Source organism: Procambarus clarkii, chromosome 24 (genome assembly GCF_040958095.1).
Source record: "Procambarus clarkii isolate CNS0578487 chromosome 24, FALCON_Pclarkii_2.0, whole genome shotgun sequence".
Classification (NCBI taxonomy): domain Eukaryota; kingdom Metazoa; phylum Arthropoda; class Malacostraca; order Decapoda; family Cambaridae; genus Procambarus; species Procambarus clarkii.
In genome coordinates, this window is record NC_091173.1 from 19,578,023 (window position 1) to 19,598,544 (window position 20,522).

Below are 20,522 nucleotides of genomic sequence, written 5' to 3' on the forward strand. Positions count from 1 at the left end.
CTGACTACTGTATGGGAAAGCCTACTGTATAGGCCGTAACAGCAACAAGTAAAAAAATAGATGCTATAGGTGAAGGTAAATGTATACACAGTGTGTGTATACATTGTATACACAGTGTGTGTATACATTGTATACACTTTTGTATACACTTGTATACACTTTTTATACACAAAAAGTGTATACACTTTTATCATCGAGAGAGAGAGAGAGAGAGAGAGAGAGAGAGAGAGAGAGAGAGAGAGGGGGGGGGGGGGGGGCTGGCAGGCCTGGAGGGGGGTGTAAACAAGGAAGACAATCCTGTGTGACGCCTTCAATAATGACAGACAAGTTACGAGGCCAGGTCGCGAGAGGTGACAAGTTAGATGTGGTGACTTAAGTGACTTGTTCAGGGACCTCAGGGTGTTGCTGTGGCGGGTACGGAGCCCCCTCACACCCTAGCACTCTCCCCTTCACACACCCTGGCACTCTCCCCCTCACACACCCTGGCACTCTCCCCCTCACACCACCTGGCACTCCTCCCTGCGTCACCTGCATCTAATTAACGACTATGAACCATCAATTCCTTCATAAGTGTCCAGAAGCCTATATCGTGGTTGGCACCTGAGGAATTGGCCCTCCGCCCCCTCCCCTGTGTGACCCCAGGTCCAGAGTTGGCACTACGGGGGGGGGGGGGAGGGGGAGGGGGGGGCACTGGCCTAAATGTCATTGAGGTTGAAATTTTTTTGTTTGTGTTTCCTAAACATTGAAAGGAACTTTTAACTATTTATAATGTTAAGACTTAGTGAGCTTAGTACTCACCTAATTGTGCTTGCGGGGGGTTGAGCTCTGGCTCTCTGGTCCCCTCTCCGGCCCCTTAGTGGGCCCCTTTTCTTGCGTGGTATATAATTTGAGTCGAGCGGAATGGCAGTAACGTGGAGGGTTGTGAAGGTGGTGCCGGGTTTGAAGAGCGAAGATGAGCCACGTGTGTCCAACTATGGGTCAGTTACCTTAACCTCTGCTGCAGGGAAATCGCTGGAATCGATCATCGCGCAGAAATTGTTGGTCATTTTACATCTTGAAGGACATTGGTTAATACGTTTTAATACGTACACCAGGTTTCTGCCTGGTGCGGGAATCGACCCCGCCCCACAGAATTGCGAGTCCTGCGCGCTATCCACCAGGCTACTAGGCCCCTGTGTGTGTGTGTGTGTGTGTGTGTGTGTGTATGTGTGTGTGTGTGTGTGTGTGTGTGTGTGTGTGTGTGTGTGTGTGTGTGTGTGTGTGTGTGTGTGTGTGTGTGTGTGTGTATGTGTGTGTGTTTGCACGCTTGCGTGTCTGTCTTTTATTGAGTTAGCTTTTTGATTGCTTGTTTCTCGTCTACCTGTCCGCTCTTCCCGCCTCTCCTGCCCCCCCCCCCCACTCTCCTGTATCCTCTACCTCCCCCCCTCACCCCCCCCATACGCTGGCACATATGGGACGTGCCAACAACAGGTGTGTGTGTGTCATCTGTGACGCCCGCGGTACCCTTCACAGTGTGACCTCCGTCTGGCCCTTCCCTGCTCTCTCTCTCTCTCTCTCTCTCTCTCCCTCCCTCTCTCACTCTCTCTCTCTCTCTCTCTCTCTCTCTCTCTCTCTCTCTCTCTCTCTCTCTCTCTCTCTCTCTCTCTCTCTCTCTCTCTCTCTCTCTCTCTCTCGCTCTCTCTCTCTCTAAAACAGTGCATCAGGGTTAAGGAAACTATGCCCATCTGTCTCCACTGGGTACGGGGATCGAACCCCCGGTCCCTAGGTCCACGAATCTAGAGCTCTGTCCACTCGGCCACTCAGCCCTCACCTAGTTGTGCTTGCGGGGGTTGAGCTCTGGCTCTTTGGTCCCGCCTCTCAACTGTCAATCAACTAATGCACAGGTTCCTGAGTCTACTGGGCTCTATCATATCTTCACTTGAAGCTGTGTATGGAGTCAGCCTCCACCACATCACTGCCTAATGCATTCCATTTATTAACTACTCTGACACTGGAAAAAAATTCTTTCTAACGTCTCTGTGGCTCATTTGGGCACTCAATTTCCACCTGTGTCCCCTAGTGCGTGTGTCCCTTGTGTTAAATAGACTGTCTTTATCAACCCTGTCGATTCCCTTGAGAATCTTGAATGTGGTGATCATGTCCCACATGATCATGTGTGTGTGTGTGTGTGGTGTTCAAGTCATGGTACCCACGAGGTCATCACACTCACCACTCGGGTGTGTTAAGAAGTGCGGGACAAGTGTTATCGCTATTTTAGCGGAAAGCTGCGCCAGGGGCCAGGACAGTGCTCTACACGGGTTGTACATAAGGCAGCAAGTCCCAAGTCACCTGATGGCCAGTCTGGCCTTAAAGTGGGCCGCAGGTAACTAGGGTTAGTTCAAAACGAAGCTGTTTTAGGGTTTCCGGAATGCTATGCGATTGGGGGGGGGGGGTAAGGTATCTAATTTTAGGTTAGAACACTTGGGTTCTCTTAAATTGATTTGTTCGAAATTTCGTTCAAATTTCTGGTTTGAGAACATGACGGAAATTGACAAAACTATTTTATTTTTAATTTTGTAACAGTTTATGTGATCCTGAATGATCCCTAAGTATCAAGTCTATCAACATGCTCTAATGATCCCTCAAGGATTCGAACCTAAGCCGACATGGCCCCCACACTACCGGCAGCTCGGTAATATAACCACTCAACCAGCGTGTGGGCAACCCATCCTCCGAATTGACAGCACTGTTTAACAATAAGTACATTTCCTGACTGTCATACATAGTTGCACTATGTTAGGGCTGTTGCATTTACCACTCCATTTATTGTCCTCGTCGTCGGTTAAGACACTTAGGATTTTAGGATAAAGTTTATTACACTTTATGCTTCTTTTAGGATAAAGTTTATTACACTTTATGCTTCTTTTAGGATAAAGTTTATTACACTTTATGCTTCTTTTAGGATAAAGTTTATTACACTTTATGCTTCTTTTAGGATAAAGTTTTCAAGACCGAATCACTATACACAAAGTTTTAAATATCAGGAACTTCTTTTTCAGTTTTATTAAACAATAAGAGATTTGATACAAAATTTGAAAATATCCTGAGTTACTGTACAATTTATTGATATATTTTAGTTTTGTTTTATTAGTTTTATAAAACTGTAATATCAATATAGCTATAGGTTAAGTACCAATTGTAATTAAGGAGCAATAAAATGCTTATCTTCAAACACTAAGAAGGTTAGGTTAGGTCGTGGTTTCCTATTCTGCTTTTCAGGTAAACTCAAATATTCACAATATATTTGACAGTACAGTTTAATACTAAGTGAAAATAAGTACAATTCCTGACTGCTATGAATAGTACATAATTGCACTTACTTGTGCTGTTACATTTACCTCCCCATTTTTGGAGGACGGGCAGTGTGTGGATCACATGCAGCACTTTCAGCCGGGGGTGTAGCTCAGTGGTAGAGCATTCGACTGCAGATCGAGAGGTCCCTGGTTCAATCCCGGGCGCCCCCTCTCCCTTGGTTGTGTGATGTGTGTCTATGTATGTATTAACACGATGTACTGAATGGGGTGAGAATAGCTTGAGCTACCTCATCCCTTTGTGTGTATTTTACCTCAATAAACTTATTTCAATTCAATTTAGCTAGTCCCTGGTTGAGTGGTTATAGTACTGAGCTGCCAGTGGTATGCTATCTCGGCCTCGGTTCTATCCTTGAAGACTCATTGAGGGCGCCTTAAGGGCTCCTTGAGGGCTCATTGGAGTATTCTTGGAGGAGGTTCTGGGAGTCCGTGGGCTGCCCAGCCCAGCCAGGCTTGACGCTTGTTACATAGACATGCACTAAGCAGTGTACTTGTTGACATTAATCTCTTTCTCTCTCTGTGCTTCAGGTAAGTGACCCGTGGAAGGGAGGGACTGGTCGCAGCTGGAGTAAGTACCACAACCTGCCTCTACCACATCTTTACTCTCCTCCAGCATCTCCTCAAGGGATGCTCACGTCTATGGCCGCGTTGGAGTGTTGCTAGAACAGTCTGGTTGACCGGGGGCGGGAATCAGTCCAAGCAATCAGGGGTAGTTAAGAGTCAGGTAATTAGCATTGGGGCCATACCCTCTCCAGGTATGGGTAATCCTCCCAAGTAGTAGACAAGATGTCAGCCAGAGACAGCCGTTCTATGCAGTCAACCAAAGAGTAAACTCTACTTTTCTAAGAGAGAGAGAGAGAGAGAGAGAGAGAGAGAGAGAGAGAGAGAGAGAGAGAGAGAGAGAGAGAGAGAGAGAGAGAGAGAGAGAGAGAGAGAGAGAGGGAGAGAGAGAGAGAGAGAGAGAGGGAGAGAGAGAAAGAGAGGATTTCCGGTACGTGATAATGGGTGCTCAGCTAGCGACCAGGGTGTGCTCCACACCTGGCCTGGCTAGTCACATGTACCAACCAGGTATCAACCAGGTACCGATGTTAAGTTAGGAGGCAGATATATTTAACATGTTTATCCTCTTACGACGATGATAGGAGAGGGGAATTTTCAGGGGAAAGCGCCAAGCCTTTATACTATAAGTATAATATATAGTACTATATAGCATTTGAGAGGGTTCAGGATATGGATTCGGGATGGGACGGATCTTGGATCTTGAGATGATTTCGGGGCTCAGCGACCCTCCGGCCCGGTCCTCGATCAGGCCTCCTCGTTTCTGGACTGGTTAACCAGGCTGTTGGACACGGCTGCTCGCAGCCTGACGTATGAGTCACAGCCTGGTTGATCAGGTATCCTTTAGAGGCATTTATCCAGTTCTCTCTTGAACACTGTGAGGGGTCGGCCAGTTATGCCCCTTATACGTAATGGAAGCGTGTTGAACAGTCTCGGGCCTCTGATGTTGATAGTTCTCTCTCAGAGTACCTGTTGCACCTCTCCTCTTCAACGTGGGTATTCTGCACATCCTGCCATGCCTCCTGGTCTCATGTGGTGTTATTTCTGTGTGCAGGTTTGGGACCAGCCCCTCTACTATTTTCCACGTGAAAATTATTATGTATCTCCCACCTGCGCTCAAGAGAATACAGATTTAGAGATTTTAGTCGGTTCCAATAGTTTAGATGTTTTACTGAGTGGATTCTAGCAGTAAAGGATCTCTGCACGTTCTCCAGGTCAGCAATTTCTCCAGCTTTGAAAGGGGCTGTCATTCTGTAGCAGTATTCCACTCGAGAGAACACTAGCGTCTTGAACGGGGGGAAGGAATGATGCCCAACCACTTGGATGGTCGGGGATTGAACGCTGACCTGCATGACGCTCTACCGTCGCTCTACCGTCCAGCCCAAGTGGTTGGAGAAGTGATAGGAGTGCAATGTATATTTTTAGATCACAAGTGGGCAGTTTGTTGTTAAAATTGGTCTTAATTGCAGATACTAATCCCAATTAATTACTGTTTATGAGTTACATACTAGTTTAATATGCATGTAGCATGTCCCACAGGCACTAAGTATAATTAGTGTGTATATGAATCTTGGTTAATCACAGGCAAAGATATCAAACAAGGTATGAATCACTTATTAATCATAAGTAATGATATAATGTAAGACCCATAATGTTTACTAATTGTTTAAACTGACTGTTTATTAATCCTAGGGCTTACGAAGCTAATATGATTAATCCTAAGGATTATGAAACCAATATTATTAATACCAGGGTTTACGAAGCCAATAACTATCTAGAACTATAAGCTTACAAACCAAATTCCCCGTGACTCATATAGAACAGTAAGATATAGATAGGAAGAACAGGAAGGAATAGATAGGAAGATAGGAAGTAAGATATAGATAGGATAGGGGATATAGAACCGAAGATAGAAGTTCATGTCTGGCATCATCCTCACTACAGAGGTAAACAACATTACGCCTATAGAGAGGATTCCCTAGGCCTGTGGGAGGAGATGTTGAGTTTCAAGTATGTTTATTGAGATATCAGTTTTTAACGAATTTTAACCACAGAGAGGTAGGTGACAGCTTCAACAGGGCCATGCCGTCAGCCACATTAACTGCACCAGATTAGAATACAGTTTTTAACGAATTCAAATTAGCGATAGTGTTTATTTATACAATCATTAACATATATGTGTTTTTTTTAACATAATTCAGGGTATCGTGGTGGGAGGTTGGTGAACCCGTAAGGGCAGGCTTGTAGTGCCCTCTGAACCACAGGCTTAGAGGTCATTATCCTGGTGGTGGAGGGTTGTATCCTGCTGGTGGAGGGTTGTATCCTGCTGGTGGAGGGTTGTATCCTGCTGGTGGAGGGTTGTATCCTGCTGGTGGAGGGTTGTATTCTGCTGGTGGAGGGTTGTATTCTGTTGGTGGAGAGTTGTATCCTGCTGGTGGAGGGTTGTATCCTGCTGGTGGAGGGTTGTATCCTGCTGGTGGAGGGTTGTATTCTGCTGGTGGAGGGTTGTATCCTGCTGGTGGAGGGTTGTATCCTGCTGGTGGAGGGTTGTATTCTGCTGGTGGAGGGTTGTATTCTGTTGGTGGAGAGTTGTATCCTGCTGGTGGAGGGTTGTATCCTGCTGGTGGAGGGTTGTATCCTGCTGGTGGAGGGGTGGAGGGAGGCTGGGGGGGGGGATATATTAACGAGGGAGGGAAAATATGTGGGGGGGGGGAGGGTGGAGTTCAACACCTTGAAGGGGACAGGTTTGTGCCACACTCACCCTGCCAACATTATTTCCTGTGTCTGCACGCACTCAGGCAGAGAGAGAGAGAGAGAGAGAGAGAGAGAGAGAGAGAGAGAGAGAGAGAGAGAGAGAGAGAGAGAGAGAGAGAGAGAGAGAGAGAGAGAGAGAGAGAGAGAGAGAAGCGAGGGTAGAAAGACTGTAATCTAGAGAAAGGGAGGAAAATATACTTAAAAACAAAAAATAATAATAAATGAACCTCTGAACGGATAAATCGACGTAATCTCACGTACAACCATTTCGCTCTCCCCATTTCCGGTCCGGATAACCGAGACTAAACCCCCCCCCCCCCGAGTTCCGACATGAGCCACTAACTCTTCCACGCGCGAGAGAGAGAGAGAGGCAACAATTTGCCGTTGAATGGGTTCGATAAATTGTGATCCAAGTGATTATTATGTGTTTTGTAGAGGTTGTGAGGCGGGTCCAGCCTCACCGGCCTCCAGGGGGCGAGGACCCCCGCCTCAAGGACACGCTCTGGCTCCTGTATGATTAATTATACAACGGTATAATTATACAACGGTATAATTATACAACGGTATAATTATACAACGGTATAATTATACAACGGTATAATTATACAACGGTATAATTATACAACGGTATAATTATACAACGGTATAATTATACAACGGTATAATTATACAACAATATGAAGTGATGGGGTGTGTTTGGATTCAGGTGTGGGGGCCAGGTCCTGGTACTGGCTTGGTTGTTTAGTGATGTGTGTGTGTATTCGCCTAGTTGTACTCATCTAGTTGTGCTTGTGGGGGTAGAGTTTCGGCTCTTTGAGCCCGCCTCTCAGCTGTCAGTCAACTGGTGTACAGGTTCCTGAGCCTACTGGGCTCTATCATATCTACATTTGAAACTGTGTATGGAGTCAGTCTCCACCATGTTCTGAACTACTCCTTATTCCAATTCCTTAAGGGTGTTCTCATGTTGTGCTCTCTAGCAATTGCATAATAGGGATAAATGCAAGTAGAAAGTTAGATACAAAGATATATATATATAGAGAGAGAGGGGTGGGGGAGGGAGAGAGAGAGAGAGAGAGAGAGGGGGGTGGGGGAGAGAGAGAGAGAGAGAGAGAGAGAGAGAGAGAGAGAGAGAGGGGGGGGGGGTGAGAGAGAGAGAGAGAGAGAGAGAGAGAGAGAGAGAGAGAGAGAGAGAGAGAGAGAGAGAGAGAGAGAGAGAGAGAGAGAGAGAGACGCCACCAGCGTGTGGGCGCCACTGCACGTCTGCTCTGATCATTATTGTCCCCATCACACCTTCAAGGACGATTTTTGTCTGTCAGAAATGTCAACAAAGACTCGCCCCTACCACACCTCTCTCAGTCACTGAGGGGATGACAGAGAGAGAGAGAGAGAGAGAGAGAGAGAGAGAGAGAGAGAGAGAGAGAGAGAGAGAGAGAGAGAGAGAGAGAGAGAGAGAGAGAGAGAGAAAAAAAAACACGGGAAAAAAACAGGTAAAACCTTCAATCATTTAATATATTCTTGTAACAGTCGTATTTAACGTAACTAACCACCAGTCCCGCCTTAACTACCAAACTACCGGTGCACCTGCCGTCTGGAGCCAGGTGAGCCTCCATCACAGAGACGATATATGTGTGAACAAGCTGTCGACAAACAAGGTGGTTGCCGTGAGCGGTACACACTAGCCAAGTACTGAAGACACTCATCATCTCCAGGGAAGAGTGACTGCCCCTTTGCCTCACCATAGTGGTCATAACTTGGGGTTATCTTGAGGTTATCTTGAGATGATTTCGGGGCCCAGGAAGCAGCCCGTGACAGCTGACTAACACCCAGGTACCTATTTTACTGCTAGGTAACAGGGGCATAGGGTGAAAGAAACTCTGCCCATTGTTTCTCGCCGGCGCCCGGGATCGAACCCGGGACCACAGGATCACAAGTCCAGCGTGCTGTCTGCTCGGCCGACCGGCTCCGTTAGGGATATTACAAGGGATATATCATATGTCTGTGTCTTTTAACCTTTTCGGTTGCTATAACTTCAAAAGGTTTTAAAAATCGTTATGTAGTAGTTGGTAGTTCAGTAATTTTGTTGTTCTGGTTGTTAATATTATTGTAAGGGATTATAGCGTAGTTGTCATTGTCGTGAGCATTGTGGGAAAGTAATCTATAGTAAGTGTTTGGTGGAGGGTGGCTATGTGTGGTGGTGGACCACCATGGCTATGTGTGGTGGTGGACCACCATGGCTATGTGTGGTGGTGGACCACCATGGCTATGTGTGGTGGTGGACCACCATGGCTATGTGTGGTGGTGGACCACCATGGCTATGTGTGGTGGTGGACCACCATACAGTTGACGCTTGTGTTCAATTTGGACAAACAGGAAACTTTATTTTTTTTTTAACTGCAACATAAATACATGACCTAACAACCACCACCACAACCACCACCACCACCACATCCACCACCATATCCACCAGTACCACCACCACATCCACCACCATCACCACATCCACCACCATCACCACAACCACCACTACCACCACCACATCCACCACTACTACATCCACCACCACATCCACCACCACATCCACTACCACCACCACTACTACCTCCACCACCACTACCACAACCACCACTATCCCGCACCACTACCCACATCATAACCACCCCTACCCTCTCCCCCCCCCACCACCAGTCTCTGCCCATTATATTCCCTATATATTTAAAACTGTATCAAACCATCTCTCTCCCCCCCCCCGCCGCTATGCGATCGAACAATATTAAACTTTAAAATGTTTTATCAGGAAAAGAAATCAACTTTGTCTGTTAAGACTAAGATCTAGACGTTCAGTGTGAGTGATTAAGGTGCCCACCAGACCGTGGCGACCACTGGAGTGTGCAAGGGGCTCCATCTTCCCATTTTCTGTGAGCACTCAATGCTCTCTTTTCTCGTAATTAGTTATTAAATTTTTGTTAATGTTTAACTCGCCAAATTGGCTTCGAAATGCCATTAGAACTCTTTCTTTTCATATATATTTGTTCACGCTCAGTTTAGCGTGAACTTTAGCGTTATGTGGACTTCTGTAATGACATAATATTTTTAGTTATTATTAATTCTTTGATATTGGCTTTAAAATTGTTGTGTATAGGAAACAAATTGATAAAATAGATTTGAGTGATGCTTCAGATTAGATCATTAACAAAACAGATATCCCTATGAACATCGTGTTCACAAGATTGAGAATCTTGCAAAATTGCACTGATTTGATACCATAGTTGAATACCGGCATAGCACATTCTGCGGTTAATTATCTTATCTTGAGGTTATCCTGAGATGATTTCGGGGCTTAGCGTCCCTGCGGCCCGGTCCTCGACCAGGCCTCCTTTTTGTTACACATCTCCCCAGTAAGCAGCCCGTAGCAGCTGTCTAACTCCCAGGTACCTATTTACTACTAGCTAGATGAACATGAGCATCAGGTTGAAAGAAACTCTGCCCATTTGTTTCCGCCTCCACCGGGGATCGAACCCGGAACCTCAGCACTACGAATCCGAAGCGCTCTCCACTCAGCTGTCAGGCCCCAGTCATCCCTAGTATAGTGAAATAGTATAGAAAATATATATGTATATATATATATATATATATATATATATATATATATATATATATATATATATATATATATATATTAAACATACATATATACCGAAAGGTGTACCTTATTTCTGGGTGTTTATAGACTTGAGAGTTTACGTTAGTCGCGTACTATGTTTAGGGCTAAGGTATACCAAGGTATACCAAGGTATACTAGCTGATTGGTCAGTAAGCTAACGTCTAAGGCTGACTACCCCTCCTGCAGTTAAGAGGTCCAGCTCGACTCGAAAACGTAGACCTACCTTACCTTGAAGTTACCTTGAGGTGCTTCCGGGGCTTAGCGTCCCCGCGGCCCGGTCGTCGACCAGGCCTCCTGGTTGCCGGACTGATCAACCAGGCTGTTGGACGCGGCTGCTCGCAGCCTGACGTACGAGTCACAGCCTGGTTGATCAGGTATCCTTTGGAGGTGTTTATCCAGTTCTCTCTTGAACACTGTGAGGGGTCGGCCAGTTATGCCGACTTGTAGACCAATACAAATGTTGAAGGACCTTAAAATGGCTAACCTGGACGATCCTGTAACTATCTTCGGGTGCTTCAGAGCGTCTTTTTGGCCCTTGTGTAGGTGGTGGTAGGGGTGGGGGGTGTAGTTAGGGCTCTGAGGGGGGGTAGTTAGGGCTCTGGGGGGGGTAGTTAGGGCTCTGAGGGGGGGTAGTTAGGGCTTTGGGGGGGGGTAGTTAGGGCTCTGGGGGGGGGGTAGTTAGGGCTCTGGGGGGGGGAAGTAGTTAGGGCTCTTCCAGGCGGGGGGGGGGGGTGTAGTTAGGGCTCTCTCAGGCGCTCCAGGGCCAGGCTTGGGGCGGAGAACAACTCCCACAGTTACACACAGAACTCACAATAGCGTGATGCATCAAATGAACGAATCCACAAGAGCCGTTTACATTTACACTTATTAAACAGTTTCGAAACCCCCTCGTCACGGCCCGTGTGGATTTGTTCATTTAACTCCCACAACCCCTCCAGGTACTACGGGCTCACCATAGCCCGTGCTACTTGGAACTGTTTGTTCCAAGTAGCGAATCTTTAACAACAAACAACCCCATCCAAGTACAATCCAGGTATATATATATATATATATATATATATATATATATATATATATATATATATATATATATATATATATATATATATATATATATATATATATATATATATATATATATATATATATATATATATATATATATGTTTTAAGACCATCTTCCTCGGGAAGTACTGATCAATATTGATGCTTAATGCCCCTTTTTTTCCCTACATATTAATTAGCTGGAGTATTTTTATTGATAATAATAGTCAGTGAAGCACTAAGATTTGACCAGGGAATCCGGTTTGACGGTAGAGGAACGGCTGCCTCTAATCCATCGTCGCTGGACCGTGCCGGGCCGGGAGAATCCAGCTTGGATTCATCACGCATTTAAGCAATCCCCTTTACGAAACCTGTGCATCTCAATAACGGCGACCTTTGTTTTACACTTATTAAACAATTAATGAGCTCCGAAGCACCAGGAGGCTGTTTATAACAATAACAACAGTTGATTGGGGAACGTTTTCGTGCTTGTAAACTGTTTAATAAATGTAACCAACGCCGGCAGAGTTTGAGGAAAGATGTACACGTTCGTAAGTACTTGCGTAACTGCTTCGTGAATCTGGTCCCTGGTGTTTTTTTCACATTTGGGGAGACAGGTGTGTTGGGATGGCAGAACACGGGAGACAGGTGTGTTGGAATAGCAGAACACCGGTGACAGGTGTGTTGGGATGACACAACACGGGTGACAGGTGTGTTGGGAGGGCAGAACACGGGAGACAGGTGTGTTGGGATGACACAACACGGGTGACAGGTGTGTTGGGAGGGCAGAACACGGGTGACAGGTGTGTTGGGATAGCAGAACACGGGAGACAGGTGTGTTGGAATGGCAGAACACGGGAGACAGGTGTGTTGGAATGGCAGAACACGGGAGACAGGTGTGTTGGGATGGCAGAACACGGGTGACAGGTGTGTTGGGATAGCAGAACACGGGAGACAGGTGTGTTGTGATGACAGAACACGGGAGACAGGTGAGTTGTGATGACTGAACACGGGAGACAGGTGTGTTGGGATAGCAGAACACGGGTGACAGGTGTGTTGGTATAGCAGAACACGGGAGACAGGTGTGTTGGAATGGCAGATCACGGGAGACAGGTGTGTTGGAATGGCAGATCACGGGAGACAGGTGTGTTGGGATGGCAGAACACGGGAGACAGGTGTGAGGGAATGATAGAATATTTGAGTGTGGCGTCATGGGAGAACAGAACACCAGGGTGTAGGGCCAGCAGAGAACAGAACACACACCTGTCACCCCCCCCCAGCTCACCACAGAGGTGGGGGTTGATAGTCCTCAACTCACAAAAGACACTGAAAAAGTTAAAAGTTCACTCAGGCATTTTTTTCCCCCCTTAAGGTTAAGATTAGCATTTTATAAATCGATTAACTTGCACAATTTTTTGTCATCAGGTGTGTAAAAACAACTGTCGCTCTAACACCGGAACACCTGGGCCTTCAACACCAGAACACCTGTCCCTCTAACACCGGAACACCTGGGCCTTCAACACCAGAACACCTGGCCCTCTAACACCGGAACACCTGGGCCTTCAACACCAGAACACCTGGCCCTCTAACACCGGAACACCTGGGCCTTCAACACCAGAACACCTGTCCCTCTAACACCGGAACACCTGGGCCTTCAACACCAGAACACCTGTCCCTCTAACACCGGAACACCTGGGCCTTCAACACCAGAACACCTGTCCCTCTAACACCAGAACACCTGGCCCTCTAACACCGGAACACCTGGGCCTTCAACACCAGAACACCTGTCCCTCTAACACCGGAACACCTGTCCCTCTAACACCGGAACACCTGTCCCTCCATCACCGGAACACCTGTCCCTCTAACACCGGAACACCTGTCCCTCCATCACCGGAACACCTGTCCCTCTAACACCGGAACACCTGTCCCTCTAACACCGGAACACCTGTCGACACCAGCTTCACGTATCATAACCCCCGTCATAAAATATCGCCAGTTCCGTGAGACTTGGCGGTAAGTTCGCCCGCCCGCATCTCCGCCACACCATTTTCGTACGACATCGACGCGCGTCCTTACAGTCGACGCAGGTCCCTACGACCAAGGCACGTCCGTACGATATCGACTCCCGTCCGCGCGACTCGTCCATATCGACGCGCGTCCCTACGACCGTGTCAGTGTCCGTGGCGGGCGACGGACACCTAGAGCGCCTGCAGCGAGCATGGACAACAATAGGGACGACAGGGACATCAGGGACATAAGGGACGGGTTATATATCACCCGAGAAGACGGGTAGACGCCGGCTAGGTACTCAAGATGGGGCATTAATCACGGGTAAGTCTGTGTGTAGGCGCTTCTTTCACTCTCTCCCTCTCCCTCTCTCTCCCTCCCCCCCCCCCTTTCTCCCTCTCTCTCTCCCCCCCCCTTTCTCTCTCTCTCTCTCTCTCTCCCCCCCTTTCTCTCTCTCTCTCTCTCTCTCTCTCTCTCTCTCTCTCTCTCTCTCTCTCTCTCCCCCCCTTTCTCTCTCTCTCTCTCGCAATCATAAGCTTCATTCGAGACATCATATGGAAATCATTTCAATACTGGCTGGATTAAACAGGTGAACAATAGTGTTAACTTAAACTCACATTCTTGGCATAAATTGACTAACATTTAGCTTGCAGCTTGTGAGAATGTTAAGGGGATAAGAATGTAAACAGTTATTGTCTTAAGATACGGCGGCGACTCCTGTCACGCCCAACTTCTAGCAAGTCTTTGTAAACACGACCAAATGCCTTTCCTCCTCCACTTGGTTGGTTGGTATGCGTGTGTTAGTCCCTTGACGCCATGGGCCTGGGGTGCCACTCTTGACGCCATGGGCCTGGGGTGGCTCTCTTGACGCCATGGGCCTGGGGTGGCACTCTTGACGCCATGGGCCTGGGGTGCCACTCTTGTCGCCAGCGGCCTGGGGTGCCACTTGGCACAGCTGATGGTAACACTGTCATCCCTGGTTATCTTCCCTCTAATTTTCTATAGTAGAAGGCACTTATAACGTACCTTATTTCCGTCTTGTGGGTGGTGCCGTGCTCCATACCCATAATTTGAGTGATGGGGGCTCCCCATATCCATCCTATATGTGTGGTAGGGGCCCCCATACCCATCCTGTGGACGACAGTGGACCCCATACCCATCCTGGGGGCGGTAGTGGACACCATACACATCCTGGGGGCGGTAGTGGACCCCATACCCATCCTGTGGGCGGTAGTGGACCCCATACCCATCCTGTGGGCGGTAGTGGACCCCATACCCATCCTGTGGGCGGTAGTGGACCCCATACCCATCCTGTGGGCGGTAGTGGACCCCATACCCATCCTGTGGGCGGTAGTGGACCCCATACCCATCCTGTGGGCGGTAGTGGACCCCATACCCATCCTGTGGGCGGTAGTGGACCCCATACCCATCCTGTGGGCGGTAGTGGACCCCATACCCATCCTGTGGGCGGTAGTGGACCCCATACCCATCCTGGGGGCGGTAGTGGACCCCATACCCATCCTGTGGGCGGTAGTGGCCCCCATACCCATCCTGTGGACGACAGTGGACCCCATACCCATCCTGTGGGCGGTAGTGGACCCCATACACATCCTGTGGGCGGTAGTGGACCCCATACCCATCCTGTGGGCGGTAGTGGACCCCATACCCATCCTGTGGGCGGTAGTGGACCCCATACCCATCCTGTGGGCGGTAGTGGACCCCATACCCATCCTGTGGGCGGTAGTGGACCCCATACCCATCCTGTGGGCGGTAGTGGACCCCATACCCATCCTGTGGGCGGTAGTGGACCCCATACCCATCCTGTGGGCGGTAGTGGACCCCATACCCATCCTGTGGGCGGTAGTGGACCCCATACCCATCCTGTGGGCGGTAGTGGACCCCATACCCATCCTGTGGGCGGTAGTGGACCCCATACCCATCCTGTGGGCGGTAGTGGACCCCATACCCATCCTGTGGGCGGTAGTGGACCCCATACCCATCCTGTGGGCGGTAGTGGACCCCATACCCATCCTGTGGGCGGTAGTGGACCCCATACCCATCCTGTGGGCGGTAGTGGACCCCATACCCATCCTGTGGGCGGTAGTGGACCCCATACCCATCCTGTGGGCGGTAGTGGACCCCATACCCATCCTGTGGGCGGTAGTGGACCCCATACCCATCCTGTGGGCGGTAGTGGACCCCATACCCATCCTGTGGGCGGTAGTGGACCCCATACCCCTACGAACCCTATGTACACTACGTAGTTTAATGTTCAAGAACCTAACACACAAGTCTATAAAGTAAGCAGTTTACATTTAACACAAAAAAGAGCTAATTTAAAAGTAAATGGTTTGGAGGAGAGACTTCAAAACTTGTATGATATATTACCTCTTCGTACGGTTTACCATTGTCGGGAACATGAAGCCTTTTAAGCTTATCAAGGTCCTCCCCTTTGGCCAACGACTGACCATCTGCAAGTTGCAACCCACAACAGTCGGATAACACCCTCCAGGGACCTATTTTTTACTGCTAAGTGAACGGAGCATCATAGCATCACCAGCTATAAGGTCGAAGTTTATGCCGATGTTTGCCAGTCGATATATATTTGAGAGATACCTGGATCTTGTGCGCCCTCGTGTTGACACATTCAGGTAGTGACGCCCGCATCATGATACGCCCACAATCACGCCCACACTCACGCCCACAACCACGCCCTCCATAAGCGGGTCGACAGGTGGCGCGCGGTTCCCCTAGGGGGGGCTAGCCGGAGCGTGGGCAGGAAGAGCAGGTCCACAGGTAAGGCTCTCCTACACGCTGCCTAATCCCACTCGCGACACACATACACACACCTGCTCCATCTCCCTTCTCACGCCCACACGACCCCTGTACGGCTTCCCTGGCGAGGAGTGGCAGGGTGGGGGTTGAGGTGGGCAGGGGGCGTGCGGGTGTATAGAGGCGCTGAAGGGGAATAGGTGGCCATATTGCACTCCCTGGCCAGGCCTGCCGCCCACAACCCGATCATTGGGGAACTGGACGGTTGGGCGGCACCTCTAGCTCACCCCCCACTACCTCCTACATAACCCCCACTCTCAAGGTGGTGCACTGATATTAATCCCCCTCCCTCCTACCCCATTATAACCCCCCCTTCCTTCAAGGTGATACGTTGTTACTCCCCCATTTCCCCTATTGAAATAATTCCTTTTTTAAGGTGAAGCACTGTCACCCCCTCCTCCCCTATTATAAGCCCCCTCCTCCCCTATTATACTCCCTTCCATTAAGGTGATACATTGCCATCCCCCTCCCCTATTATAAGGTGAGGGTGAGGGGTTCCATTAAGGTTTCTTAATGCAACTGCCTGCTTCTTCTCTTCCCCTTAGTTATTTCTCCCTCCCTCCTTACTCACTTTGCAATCAGTAAAATGCAAATAGCACTAATTATAATAATCCGCAGGAGCTGTAATGAGGGCTCGAACTTCCGCGTTGGATGTACCCAGCCACACTCATTTCCATTCTTCTCATTGATGCATCACGATAGTATGATACTCTCTGTATTCACCTAGTAGTGCTTGCGGGGGTTGAGCTCTGGCTCTTTCGGCACGCCTATATATATATATATATATATATATATATATATATATATATATATATATATATATATATATATATATATATATATATATATATATATATATATATATATATATATATACTGCTTTGTCCCCTGAGTATTTTGTATGTGCTAATCATGTCTCTCCTGACTTTTCTGTCCTCCACTGACGTAAGCTTTAATTCCATTTAGAGGCTGGTCTGGTGGCATACCTATGGACTTTCTCCAACTTCATTTTGTTTTTTCTAGATAAGGGATCCACGCTGTCGCCGCATATTCCAGGATTGGTCTGACGTATCCGGTATATAAGGGCCTGAATGATTATGTACTTAGATTTCAAAAAGCATTTCTTAAGTTGGCCAACCTAGCCTTATGTTCCTGATTGTATCCGTTGGATGTGGGTTTCGGGGGGACAGGTTCGGGTTTATATATATATATATATATATATATATATATATATATATATATATATATATATATATATATATATATATATATATATATATATATATATATATATTTTATAATAGGGAAGGGAGTACCACCTCTGGCTGGAAGAAGGGGGACCCATAGCCTCGGAGGAAACCACACATAACGCATTGGAGGGAATGTAGGTCCCCCTCCAATACAGTTTCTGTGTGCTTTTCTCCTACCACCCCCTTCCCTTTTATATATATATATATATATATATATATATATATATATATATATATATATATATATATATATATATATATATAAAATCCTTCTGAAGATGTATTATTAAATACGAAAGTACTTAAGGAAATTCCTGTTTCAATTCTTCCTTCCTGGTCTGACACTGTCACATTTTTCATCACGTGTTAATTTTCGTGATTTACAGACATGAATATAAAATGTAAATAAATTTTTATTATAAATATTTTTATTTTTTAATAAATTTTAAATATTTATATTATTATAATTATATATATTTTATAATATTTTAAATATTTAATCATTTTAAATATTTAAAATTTTTATTATAAATATAAAAAATAATTTTATTTTTTTATTTTTCTTCTAAATATATAAATATATTTACATATAAATATATAAATTTTATCTATATGTTTTATTTATTGATTGATTATTTGTATATAGCCGCTGTAACTGCTTCATTATCTGCGACTGTGGGCGTGTGGTGGTGGGGGGGGGGTGTATGTGGGCGTGGGCGTTGCTCCTGTGGTGATTGTGGGCGTGTGGTGAGGGGGAGGGGGAGGTATGTGGGCGTGGGCGTTGCTTGTGTGGTGATTGTGGGCGTGTGGTGAGGGGGAGGGGGAGGTATGTGGGCGTGGGCGTTGCTTCTGTGGTGATTGTGGGCGTGTGGTGAGGGGGAGGGGGAGGTATGTGGGCGTGGGCGTTGCTTCTGTGGTGATTGTGGGCGTGTGGTGAGGGGGAGGGGGAGGTATGTGGGCGTGGGCGTTGCTTCTATGGTGATTGTGGGCGTGTGGTGAGGGGGAGGGGGAGGTATGTGGGCGTGGGCGTTGTTCCTGTGGTGATTGTGGGCGTGTGGTGGTGGAGGAGGGGGGGTGTATGTGGGCGAGGGCGTTGCTCCTGTGGCTTTGGATGTGGATTCAAGGCCGTGCATTCAAGCATGCGTTAAAACGTGGGCGTGAACGTGGGCGTGGGCGTGGTCACTCATGCGCCGGTGTGGTCACTCACCAGTGACAGCGTCAAGTAATCTTAACGCCTTCTAAGCCTCGTACACAGTCACCTGAGCTGGTTTGGTGGTCCGGGTATGAGGAGGTGGAGGCTTGGGCGGTGTGAGGGAGCGGTGATGTGTGATGTGAGGTGAGGGGTGGGTGTGAGGGGTGAGGGGTGGCGTGTTATTACGGAGTATGAGGGAGGTCCAGCACTGCCCCCCTCCTCACTAGGACCTGTCAACACTGTTAATTAACCATAGTTATGCAATTTAGTTAACATGTCGCTCGTTAGTGTTACATGAGATGCTGAAACTGTCGCTCAGGACACCTTTGACGAGCGAGCTGGCGCCTTGAACACCTTGGTGTACTACTTACCGAGTTGTACTTGCGGGGGTTGAGCTCTGGCTCTTGGGTCCCGCCTCTCAATTGTCAAATAACTTATGTACAGGTTCCTGAGCCTACTGGGTTCTATCATATCTACACTTGAAGCTGTGTATGGAGTCAGCCTCCACCACATCACTGCCTAATGCATTCCATTTGTCTACTACTCTGACACTGAAAAAATTCTTGTGTGTGTGTGTGTGTATTCACCTAGTTGTGTTTTACGAGGGTTGAGCTCTGCTCTTTCGGCCAGCCTCTCAACTGTCAATCAATCGTTACTAACTACCAACTAACTATTTTTTACACACACACACACACACACACACACACACACACACACACACACACACACACACACACAGGAAGCAACCCGTAACAGCTGCCTAATTCCTAGGTACTTATTTATTGCTAGGTAACAGGTGCATCAGGGTGAAAAAAAACTTTGCCCCTTTGTTTCTGCCTGGTCCGGGAATCGAACCCGGGCCACAGGATTACGAGTCCTGTGTGCTGTCCACTCAGCTACCAGACCCCACTGTGTGTGTATGTGTATATGTGTACACCAGCAGGGAGCAGAAGGTGTGTGTGTGTGTGTGTACTCACCTAGTTGTACTCACCTAGTTGTGTTTGCGGGGGTTGAGCTCTGGCTCTTTGGTCCCGCCTCTCAACCATCAATCAACAGGTGTACAGATTCCTGAGCCTATCGGGCTCTGTCATATCTACACTTGAAACTGTGTATGGAGTCAGCCTCCACCACATCATCCCCTAATGCATTCCATTTGTCAACCACTCTGACACTAAAAAAGTTCTTTCTAATATCTCTGTGGCTCATTTGGGCACTCAGTTTCCACCTGTGTCCCCTTGTGCGTGTTCCCCTTGTGTTAAATAGACTGTCTTTATCTACTCTTCTGTGTGTGTGTGTGTGTGTGTGTGTGTGTGTGTGTGTGTGTGTGTGTGCAAAATATCAACACCCGTCATGCGGGAATGTTATCATTCTTTCCTAAACTTCCAGTTTGTTATCATATCGTTCCTGTCGTGATAGTTCAACGCCTTAACATGAACTGCCTTTCCTTATGACGTGTCCACTACCTTGGCAAAGCACCTGAATAAAATTGAGACGGTCAGGATTTGTCTCAAGACAGATACCAAAGATAAAGGGAAGTAATCTGTGAGAGTAAGGCTAAAACTAACGATAACTAACGACACAGAAAGAGAGAGGTCAACAGAGATGACATGATCGCAACCTACAAGATACTGGTGGGAATGGTCGGAATATATACAAAGATAAAGGCAGTTTTTTATCCCACGTGAGCGACCAAAGGGGCACAGGTGCAAGTAGGTTGCCAGAGATGAGCAAGAGAAATATAAGGAAATATTTGCATGCAGTGAGAGTAGCAGAGACCGTTTTCTTTAACTAGAGGTAGTGTGGAAGTAGTCGATCATTCACAGCTTCAAGAGCAACTACGACAGAGGCATTTCTGCAGGTGCAAACACACCAGG

General features: G+C 47.4%; 1 protein-coding gene and 1 non-coding gene across 5 annotated transcripts in view; both read left to right on the plus strand.

Annotated features, from left to right (window-relative positions):
* The window catches only part of if (integrin subunit alpha inflated), a 237,568-nt gene that overhangs the window by 89,595 nt on the left and 127,451 nt on the right, over positions 1–20,522 (plus strand). The window lies entirely within an intron of this gene.
* On the plus strand, positions 3,432–3,503 carry TRNAC-GCA (transfer RNA cysteine (anticodon GCA)). The gene has a single exon. It is a non-coding gene; the product is annotated as a tRNA-Cys (tRNA).